Raw genomic sequence first — 10,857 nt, forward strand, 5'->3', positions numbered from 1 at the left:
GATAAACGAACCATCACGACCCCCGCTTGCATTAGCGGATCGTGACACCCCCTTTCTGTGGGCAGGGGACATTTCACCAGGCCAGGTTGCTCAGAGCCCCATCCAGCCTGGCCTTGAAGGTTGCAGTTGCAATAAAATTTTTTAAAATTTTTTTAATGTTGATTGAGTTTACTTTCCTATGTAAAGTTAAGTGAATACTACTGGCAAAGCAAATACTGCCTGACTCAGTATATTGATTAAAAATGCACCTTCTTGGGAGTATTTGTGGGCTTCAGTTGTGTTTCTGCTAGAAGGATTTGACCATGCTTTAATTTCACTGGCTATAATTACGCAGGTTTTGGATAACTGAGAGAAATGGGTTGGTTTGATCCCTGGTTGCTCAGTTGCAAAAATCTGAACAGACTTAACATCTGTGTGCTGTATACACCAAGCTGTAGTTTTGGCCCAGTGCTCTGCTCATATACAGAAGGAAGAGGGTCTGTCTGTCACTACTGTTTTGGGGCTAGCACGTGTCCCTAGCACGTGGGAATCTGCCATGCACACACTAACACAGAGCTGGTGGGCTGTGGGCCTGCCTGCTCCTCCTACAGGGACCAAAAACGACACACGCTGGGATGTTTACTTACATACAACAGCTATAGCATGGAGCCTTCTGGCAGATTCTGGTGGCAGAATAACCCTTGGGATTAGGGCACTTATGGAAATAGCTATCACATTTCTCTCCCCAAGAGAAGACCAAAGACAGACTGAATGTCAGAGTGGTAGCTGGCCTCTGGCCCCTAATGTCCTCATGCCTGACACCGAGGGCAGGAGAGCCTTCTCAGAGAAAAGGAAAACTTAACTCAGACTTTTTTTTTTGCTTTGATTGCTGGAAGTATATTTAGCCTAATCAAGCTTAAAACAGGTAATGATGAGCCATCCTATTTATTTAATGATTTCTGCTAGAAAATAAATTTCTAAATACAGACCCAAGCCCATCCTATTTCTATCACTCACTGCGCTTCCCTATATTTATCCACCCACACAATCTATTTGAAGCTACAACCACTTGTAGGACTCTACTTATCTTCCCAGACTTTGGAAAGGCTGCCTGGAGAAAAAAGCCAGCTTAAGTAGGCATTGTTTAGGGTTTGCTTTTTTCCCCTCTTCATTTGTTTAAAGAACATTTGGCTGAAATCTAACTTTTGTTGTTTTACAGGTATTTCTTCTCTTTCAGTGGCAACAAATCATTCATTTTTTTTGACTAACTATTTCCAGGACAACCTGCTATAATATGACAGAAAATTGCAGCTTAAGAGACAATGAAAGAGAAGGAGCAGGTGATATCTTACAAGCCTGCAAACAATCCTGTTGTCATGAAAAGTACGCCTATTAATAGCTATAAAGATGAAGGAAAACAGGTACCATTTACAGTTTTAAAAGGATGGTTGCTAAGCTGAAGATTTTCCTAGGGACTTTGAGCTGCTTTTTGATAGTGATAAACCACTATCAGTTCTGAAAAATGCCTGGCAATAGGCACTGAAACAGGAGATACACCATAGGCAGACAGGGAACACTCTTGAAGCTTAATCACATGCAAACTGGAGATAAAGAGATTATAACTGACTTCAGTGCACGTGAGGATATGGCGTAATGCCTTCATGTATCTTCAATTTTAATTCCATATTAATCTCTTAGTGTGAATCATTCAGAATTGGGAAGATAAACCAAAGAAGCCTCAACTTCTCTGCTGCTGAGATCCACAGAACCTTTTACACAGTTAGGGGTTTTGTTACATACACATCTTCCACTTAGAGGAGGTTGTGCTGGAGGAGGTTAAAATCTATTTGCAAAGATGACTTGCACAGTAGGGTCTAGAAGAGCTTGCAGAATTTTGGGGGCCATGACTGAAGTGGGAGGTATGGTGCATCCAGCTGCTCAGGCCATGATGGTCTGAAACTCTGATGCACTTGCTCTGTCTGGGACTGGATGATGATGCCCTTGCCAAGCACACATAATCTTTAGTGATTACCTGTGCCTGCCTGATATCTATTCCGAAATCTGTTTAGGGACAGAATAAAATGTGCATTTGCAAGGAATCAACTTCCCTTATTTTAAGACTAACAGACACAGAAGACAGCTGATGATTACTAGTACAAGAGTATACTGCAGATATACATGTAGGTTGTCCTTTATAATATTATCTCTGTCATGGATTCACAGGGATACAGACCTTTAAACAGAAAGGACCATGATGATAAATGATCTGTTGCACAATTTTGAAAAAAATGCTTCATTTCTTTATGCCCTCTCTGCTCACCTGTGACATCATGGTAATCAGAGGCTAAGTTCAACTTAATATTTTTCAAGGAAACTGCTGGAGCTAGTCCAGAGGAGGCACAAAGATGATCAGAGGGCTCGAGCACCTCTCCTTTGAGGAAAGGCTAAGAGAATTGGGATTGTTCAGCCTGGAGAAGAGAAGGTTGAGGGTGACCTTCTGGCAGCATTCCAGTACCTAAGGAGGGCCAACAAGAAATCTGGAGAGGGACTTTTCCCAAGGGCATGTAGTGATAGGACAAGGGGACTGGATTCCAACTGAAAGAGGGTAGGTTTAGGTTAGATATTAGGAAGAAATTCTTTATTGTGAGGGTGGTGAGGCACTGGAAAAGGTTGCCCAGAGAAGTTGTGGATGCCCCATCCCTGGAAGTGTTCAAGGACAACTTGAATGGGAGCAACCTGCTCCAATTGAAGGTTTCCCTGCTCATGGCAGGGGGATTGGAACTAGGTGATCTCTAAGGTTCCTTCCAACACAAAACATTCTATGATTCTCTGATTCATATATGGTGAGACAGATTTCTTTCATTTTCTCTTTCTGGGTGTGTAAAATAATTAGTGGGATGTATGTACTTACTGGTTGTACTAAGACATTAATCCTTGGTGCCTGGTTCAAAGTCAACCTACTTTGAAATTTTGAGTACAATGACTTTGGCAAGGGCTATAATGTTATAGAGACAAACAAACTGCAAACAGCCTTGGCCTGGATACATACTTCTTGTGGAACCTTGGCCAAATTATTTAACACCCTCCCCACCCCACCCCACCATTATTTCAATTTATAAAATGAGTTCAGATATTGTTTCTTTCTTGTATCTATGAGGATACTTTATGTCATAGTAGAACATATGGGCTAGATTCTTAGCTCAGGATAATAAAGGATGTGCCATTGTTGATTTGTGGTAGCTGAGTATCTTTTTCCTGAGGTAGAAAATATTTATCCATAAAACCACTTTCTTCATCCCTGCTAAATGTATTCAAGGATTTTTCTACTCCAGTTTTTTCCTCCTCTTCAGCCATGGGATATAACTAATATTTTAAGTCCATTTTCTGCTAGTTCCAGAAATACAAAACTTCTGAATTCAGAAAAAATGTATTGTCATAAATAATTAAAAAGAAGAATAATTTAGGCCAGCTGATCATCATTTAGTGGTCAAAGGGAAAGAGTCTTATTTATACAGTAGCATTTCATACATGCTTATCAGTAAACTGTTTTTAGAATATATGACTAGGACTGGCAGCTGTGTGATCACAAGAGAATTGTAATTATTCTGTCTTTTATACAAAAATGAATACAATGAAGGGATTATGTACATATTCTTTCATAGGAAAAATAACCAATAAATTACCAACTACAGGAATATCTCAGTTGGATGGATGCAGGAAGAAGTATTGCATTTTTTAAACAAATCACCTGTATGCCAACTGACAATCTGACACTGAGGGAACTGAAAAGGATTTTCCTCAAAAACGTTATTCCCTTGAATGAAATTCTGGGAAAAAAGTGTTGTGTGAGACCTGTACTAGTAGGGAAGAAAGATAACACTCTAAAATAAACTATTCACAGGCATTATTTACAACCAGAAGCTACTCTAGGAGAAAATTTCTATTGAAAGCCCAAATGATACTGTGGTTATTACAATAGCCATTTTATTCATCATATAAAAGGATTGCTTAGAAGGCATCTTGTAAAATACTCTTCCTTAGCAAGGAAATGAGTGTGTAAAGTTAAATAGACCTGTATTTTCCTCCAATATTGTAGACAGAAATGTTGAATATATGCAATTATCTTCATATTGCAAGCATGGGTTCAGCATGTGTGAGGAGCTAAAAAGCTCAAAAATGATACAGCACTTACATCCATTCAGAAATGACAGGAATATTGAGAAGGAGAAAGATGGGATCCAGTCCTCAGCTGATGTAACCTGACAGAGCTCCACTGAAATAAGTGGAGCTATTATGATTCAGGACAGCAGAGGAGCTGGTCAATAAGTACATTGCTTTGAGACTTGAACTTTTCTAAGATTACGGTAATTGTAAGTGCTGTGGATACTTTATTTTTTTTCTTCAGTGCTACAGATTGCATTTATTTCTTCTGCAACTCACTTGGCAAAAAATAAAATAGAAATAAAAACAAAAACTAGAAAAAAATCTTAAAGCTTCTAATTTGTCAGTCCCTTTTTAAGGCAAAACTCTCAGCACTCAGACTTTGGTGAGCTTTCAGCCTCATTACAAACACACACTGTGTTGAAAGGAGCCATTTACTGTGCATGTAAATGCATGCTGAAGCTGGTCACTGCTGCCAGTGGGCTGGACTGAGTTCACAATTTCACTTTCAGGACTCAGAAGTGCACTGCAGTCTGCCTAATACCCTATGGCTTGCAGACCTGGTAGGTGAGCTTTTAGCATCCTGCTGTACACTAACAGCTTTGGTGCTCCAGGAAGGTGTCTTGCTGTATGCAATTTTAAAGTATTCTTGTATCTCAGTTGGAAGTACTTGAATTTCTTTTGATCTTGCCTCTTTTCAACAAAAAGAGTGCAGAAAAATATCTGGGGCCAAAAGGTTTCACACAGAGTCTTATCAATGACAACTATCAATGACAAGACATAATGGTTCTCTATGCCAGTATCCTAATATTGTCTCAGTCAACCATATTTCAGTGAAGTGTAAGGTTGTGTTGGGGAAGATTTAAAACAAAAAGTTTACATGTGCTGCTTATATACTATACATGCCTCTAAAATTCATAGAGAATCTGAGTATCTGAGTAACTCAGATTTTGAACACTTCGTCATGGATAACGAACACTTCTGATTAGGCTTTTGTGCCTCTGGATGTCACTGTTGTTTTTGCAATAATATAAACAATATTATTTGACAAAGCAACAAATGAAAATGGCATAATCGTCACCATCTTATGTTTGTTAGAAAGTACAAGGCTGATCACACTGGCAATGTGAGATCTACCATTAATTCTGTGTAAGGGATGAACAACTGAATGTGTAAAATAGTGCTTTCTTCAGTTTAATATTTGGTGAAAAGGAAAAAAACCCCACCAACTTCTCTGATGTTCCAAAATGCATTTCTTTTGAAGCACTTACACTGGAACGTGAGCCTTCATTGCCCTGATGGGGTCCTGTCAGGATGTGTCCAGGATAAATACTGGTTTATGCAGGTCAGAACAAATGGTGATATGTGTGAGGAGGAGGTGAGTAAGTGTCAAGGACCATGCACTACTTCTGCTGCTCATAGCTGCTCGAGAGGGTGGAACTTACTTTTCCCAAGTAAATCTGTTATGTATTTGTTACGAAATTGGGAGCAAAAAGAAGGGAGGGAAAATCATACCTTTCTTCTTTTATAGACTCTTGCAAACTGTTCTACCTTATGAAATGATATATGGAGTTAATGGAGATTTAGTGATTAGGAAGGGTATTTTTCAGATTCATAAATGACTGCAATTGCCTTAGTTATTTACAGTAAAATAGGATGCACTATGTGCAAAAAGTCTTCCTTGGAACAAGGCAGATTCATCAGAAGTTTGTAGGGCAAGTGAGGTGTGACAGGGAGATAAATAAAGGAGTGCACAATTTTTTAAACATTGCTGATCTTTAGTTTTTGTTGTGAATTTAAAGAATGAGAGTGGCTGCCTTTTGTTGGGAAGTATCAAATATTAAATAAATATAGAAATAGAGTGTTTTCAGGGAAAAAAGGGACAGATTTCATTTTTTTAGAATCCTTGAATTTCGTTTGATCTAAATGTGAACAGAAAATTTTGCATCAAAGAGATCTAGGGACATAGTGATCAGGAAATGCACTGGCATCCTCTCTTTTAAAATCAGTAGCCACTGACTTCAGTTTGGATAGAATTTCTTCTTTACTAATGGATCCTGTAGGATCCCACTCAGTCAGGGTCACACTTACCTCCATGAGCAATTGTTGTGGTTTAATCCTATCTGGCAACGAAGTAGAAGGCAGCCACTTGCTCACTTCCCTCTGCCCTGGCCCTACTGGTGGGGAGAAAATTTGGAAGAAAGGCATGGATTGTGGTAAGAACAGAATAATAATTGAAACAAATGAAATATAATTCTGATATTATTATTAATAATAGCAATAATAATGAAGAGATACAGAGGATGAAATCCCAAGAAACACAAGTGATGCACACTACAGTTTTTCACCACTCACTGACTGATGTCCAGCCTATCCTCAGTGATTGTTGCCTCTCAGCCAACTCCCAACAGTTTATATACTGAATGTGACATTCTATTGTATGAAATATCCCTTTGGCCAGTTCAGTTCATCTGTCCTGGCTCTGCTCCCTCCCAGCTTCTTGTGCCTCTGCTCACTGGCAGAGCAAGGGAAAGTGAAAAGTCCTTGACTTAGAGAAAGCACTGCTCAGCAACAACTGAAATATCAGTGTGCTATCAACACTCTTCTCATCCTAAATTCAAAAGCCAGCACTGTACCAGATACTAGGGAGAAAATTAACTCTATCCCAGCCAAAACCAGGACAGCAATGAATGAAAGTAAATCCAAAGCACGTTTTGCTATCATACCTCAACTAGACTAGAGCAAATGTATTAAATCTCTCACATACTGTAAAGAAGATGCTATTTTTAGACTGTAAATTCCTTTTCCCAATAGCAGGGTGCTAATGTCACATCGTGCTATGAGGGTGGGTTTTGATTCCTTTATCTTTTTTTAAGCTTGCAGACAAATATCTTACACATTTCTTTTATGGTTTTAAACTGCTACCATTACAAGGCTGATTAATAAGGCTTTATGAGCTAATTAATATGCTTTTATCTATATGAGCTTTTATCTTTATTTGACTGATTGCTATAGCAATTCTATAACATTGCAGGAAGCTATTTATTTTCAAATTAACAATGTCACCATGACCTTTTACCACACAGCTAAGTCAAGGTTGTGGCCTGCCAGGTACATAGAGGGTAGCTCAGACTGTTCAGTGGCGGATGTAAATTACAGGCTGATGAGTGAGTGTGATGATCTCTGTTCCTTGATGTGTATGCAGCAGTTTATTCTCCCAAACATAAGTGATGGAATTCTTGAACACTGAAATGTAGGATACAACAGTCAATTTTGAAAGTGGTGATGGCAGTACGAGTATTAATGAATGTGCTTACTGGGGAAAGTGTTCGTGTGCCTGGACCAGTCCCTGCTGATACCTTTGGCTGGATCTGGGTCCTGGCCACGCAGGGACATCTCCAATATGTCCAGTTGCTCTGTCCAAGATCCTGTGCAGGGTGTGTTTTGGGAGGTCATAGCACCAGGCTGATGTGAATCTCCATTTTTGACTTGTGGTTCCTCCAAATCCAATATCTGACATTTACAGGGGGAATTATTTTGAAATATTAATTTTCTGATCTTTAAACCATCCAGTGTCTCAAGTCTGTCTTTCATTTGAAATGACAGGACATTGTCAATACCAAATACTACAAATATTATAACAAAAGATGTTATTTTGATGAAAATTATGTGTGGATTCTCTGGGAAAAATTTAGCTTGTATTGATAACTCATCTAATTTAAATCACAACAATAATATTAGTTGGAATAATAAATACTGCTATTATACTACTTGTACCAAAACCCCATGTTTTTTACTCTACAGTAGTTTCAAAGTTGCAGATAAGTAACTTACAAAAATTACTTAGATTTACTTCAAAAAGAGTTTTGATTTGGATTCCTCATAAGTACCTAGAGTGATTTCTTTTAAGGTTAGAACTGATCTGACTTCACTCCATTACTGTTAAAATATCAAATTTTGGATGACTACATAAAGAGATTAAAAACTGTAGTGTATCTAGGGGAAAACACTCACAAAAGGACGGGAAGGAATTTGTGTGGTATTTGTGCAACTATCATACAAGCTTTCAAAGGATTTCTATTGTAATTCAAGATTAGTTGAGCAAAAGTTAATGGACTCTTAAAGTATTACCCAAAGCTTATTATGATAGACGATAGCAGACTATTTTAAAAATGTTTTTTAATAATATCAACTACAAGGTCCCTGAAGACATGATATTTCTAGGCTTAGTATTTCTTCATCAAATATTAAAATAGGTCAAGCAATTTGGTTTCCGTTCCTTTTCTGTTCCTGCTGTAGTGTGCATACCAAGTAGGGTGCATTATGTAGATTTACCAACTGTTGAGTTCTCTGCTTTGTTTCATTATGTTGTTTATTTTGCAGTCTGTACTGAGAGTGGAAGAGCTACAATTACACACCAAGGAATCCTGATATTTACTAATTCCATAAAGTTAAGGTCATCTTCTGTAGCAATGAGAGAATAAATTATTTATCAGAATTCCATCTTGCAGATGCAGGTAATCCATAACAAAAAGACTGAGATGAGAACAAATGACTCAACAAGGTTCTTAGCTGCATGGTTAAACTACTAATATCATACAGTATGAGTAGCAATGCATCGCTGTAGATCAAAATGTGTGTTTCCCAGGAAATATTTGCATTTTTCAATTAGAATTTGTCTAAATTAAGGCTCAAAATTTTATTCTTAGAGCCAAGTAGTCAAAGATAATCCCCAAAAGGCAAATATTCCTCCCTCACTTTCCAGTTGAAAAATTTTCCACACCCCTTGTTTTAATTCTGAGCGGAAACAGGGATGAAGAACGTTTAAAGCTTAATTCCATCAATCAGCATTAAGTTATGTACAAAGTTTTGCAATACTAGACAGGAATCAGACCAAACAGGTCCATGTTATAAACTTAGCTTTTGCTGAGTACAAAGGATGTGACCCTTCAGACTTCTTTTATTTAAAAACTGAATGTACAAAGCAGTGCACGGAAAAGAAATGTTTAAGGTAGATATTTAGAATAGAATTAAAAACTTTTGATGTTTCAAAAATAAAGCTGCACACATCTTTTAGATATAGCATCTGGCATGGAGAAAGGATTCTTAGAGCGTGAGTTGCAGTGAAGACATGAAAGTGTGTGACTTTATATTTGTAGTTCACCGGTAACACTGTTAAATGTCTTTTAATACCTTTTGTTATAGAGTAGCAAAATGCTACTGACATTGGTTTCATCAAAAGCAAGACCTGGCAGCAGAGCTGATGCAGGGCAGTTAAGGTTAAAGGTTAGCTTGGCATGTTTGTTTTTTATTTTAAGCAATCTAACAAATTAACAACTCAGGAGGCTGAGTCTTTTGTTTTGAAAAATGTTGCAGGGGTTGTACAGAGCAATGTCCTTGATACAGGAGCAGGATCCATGAAAGAGCATGTCAAGTATAGTTTGGAGCTGGCAGACTAATATTATCCATAAGTCTTTGATTTAATTTTGATGCCAGAGACAATCTTTGTTCTGATATTTATCACAAAGACTGTCAGGTCCTTGTCAAGTAAAAGTAAATCGTGTTTCAGTGTGCCCCTTTGCCAATACTATCATATAATTGTATTGGTTTACCTTTCTTCTGTGTATCTGGTTATGTTTCTGGCAATTTAAAATGCTTATCATTATGATTTCAAAGATGCCTTATTGGTAATTATATATTTCAGGATGAGCTACCAGCTAATTTCTGATGAAATTTCTGAGTATCACTTTGAGCAAACTTAGATTTATTTATTTTAATAGCTCACTGAGGAATAAACATCATGATTATCCTCTTGTCATTCAAACAAATCTCAGATTTATTTCCATGCCAAGCATGGCGAGACAAAATAACACTCATTTTTTGAATGGTGACTATGACCAGCAAAATAAAAGAGCTATTCCTTAGGAAAAGACTTGTTCCAACAACCCTGCAAGTTACTGCAATGTGTCTTTTGACTTGCAGATTTTGGATCATGGTGTATGTGTGCAGATTTAAGGACCCAGCAGTTACAAAAACTTTGTGTCTTTTTAGTGCCTGCCTTATTACATCTTGGTTGCAAATTGTGGCCAAGATTACATACCAAGAGCTTTTGTGGAAGGATTATAGTTTCTCATGTATGTGAAGTATTTTGAAGTATTTTTCAAGTTTCTGTTTGGTCTAAAATAATTAACAATTGTAAGATAGAAAGTCAATAACCTGAATACTAATAACTGCAACTTCATTTTTAAATCAAATTTTAAATATTAGAAATTTGCAAAACTACTTATGCAAATCAAATTGCCCATCTCACTGGCTGTAATAATCCTACTCAATTATTTCGCTGCTAAGACATATACATTTATTGAATTTAGATAAATGTGTGCAATACTTCAAAGGCTTTGTGTAATTGCTTCTAGATTTGCCATCAGCTGTACTTGTCTTTGTGATTGTATCTGTACTTGGTAGGTTTTCATGTTGTAATTGTATGTTAATTGTTTGTGATTGTATCTATGAGGTTTTTATGCAGTAATTTTGAATGGCAATTGTCTGATTGTGCCTTTGATGAAAATTTTAATGTTATTTTTACCCAGAATGTACTTACTAACAAGCAATTCACATAAACCAATATATACTAGAATGAAAATTATATAAATAAAATGGGAGGGCATTTCCACAGAGATAACACATTGTGAATTATAAAGGTGAGTACTTTAGTAA

This window comes from Corvus kubaryi, unplaced genomic scaffold, assembly GCF_017639235.1.
Source record: "Corvus kubaryi isolate FWS band 111438036 unplaced genomic scaffold, C.kubaryi_AGA036_p1.0 37385, whole genome shotgun sequence".
NCBI classification, from domain to species: domain Eukaryota; kingdom Metazoa; phylum Chordata; class Aves; order Passeriformes; family Corvidae; genus Corvus; species Corvus kubaryi.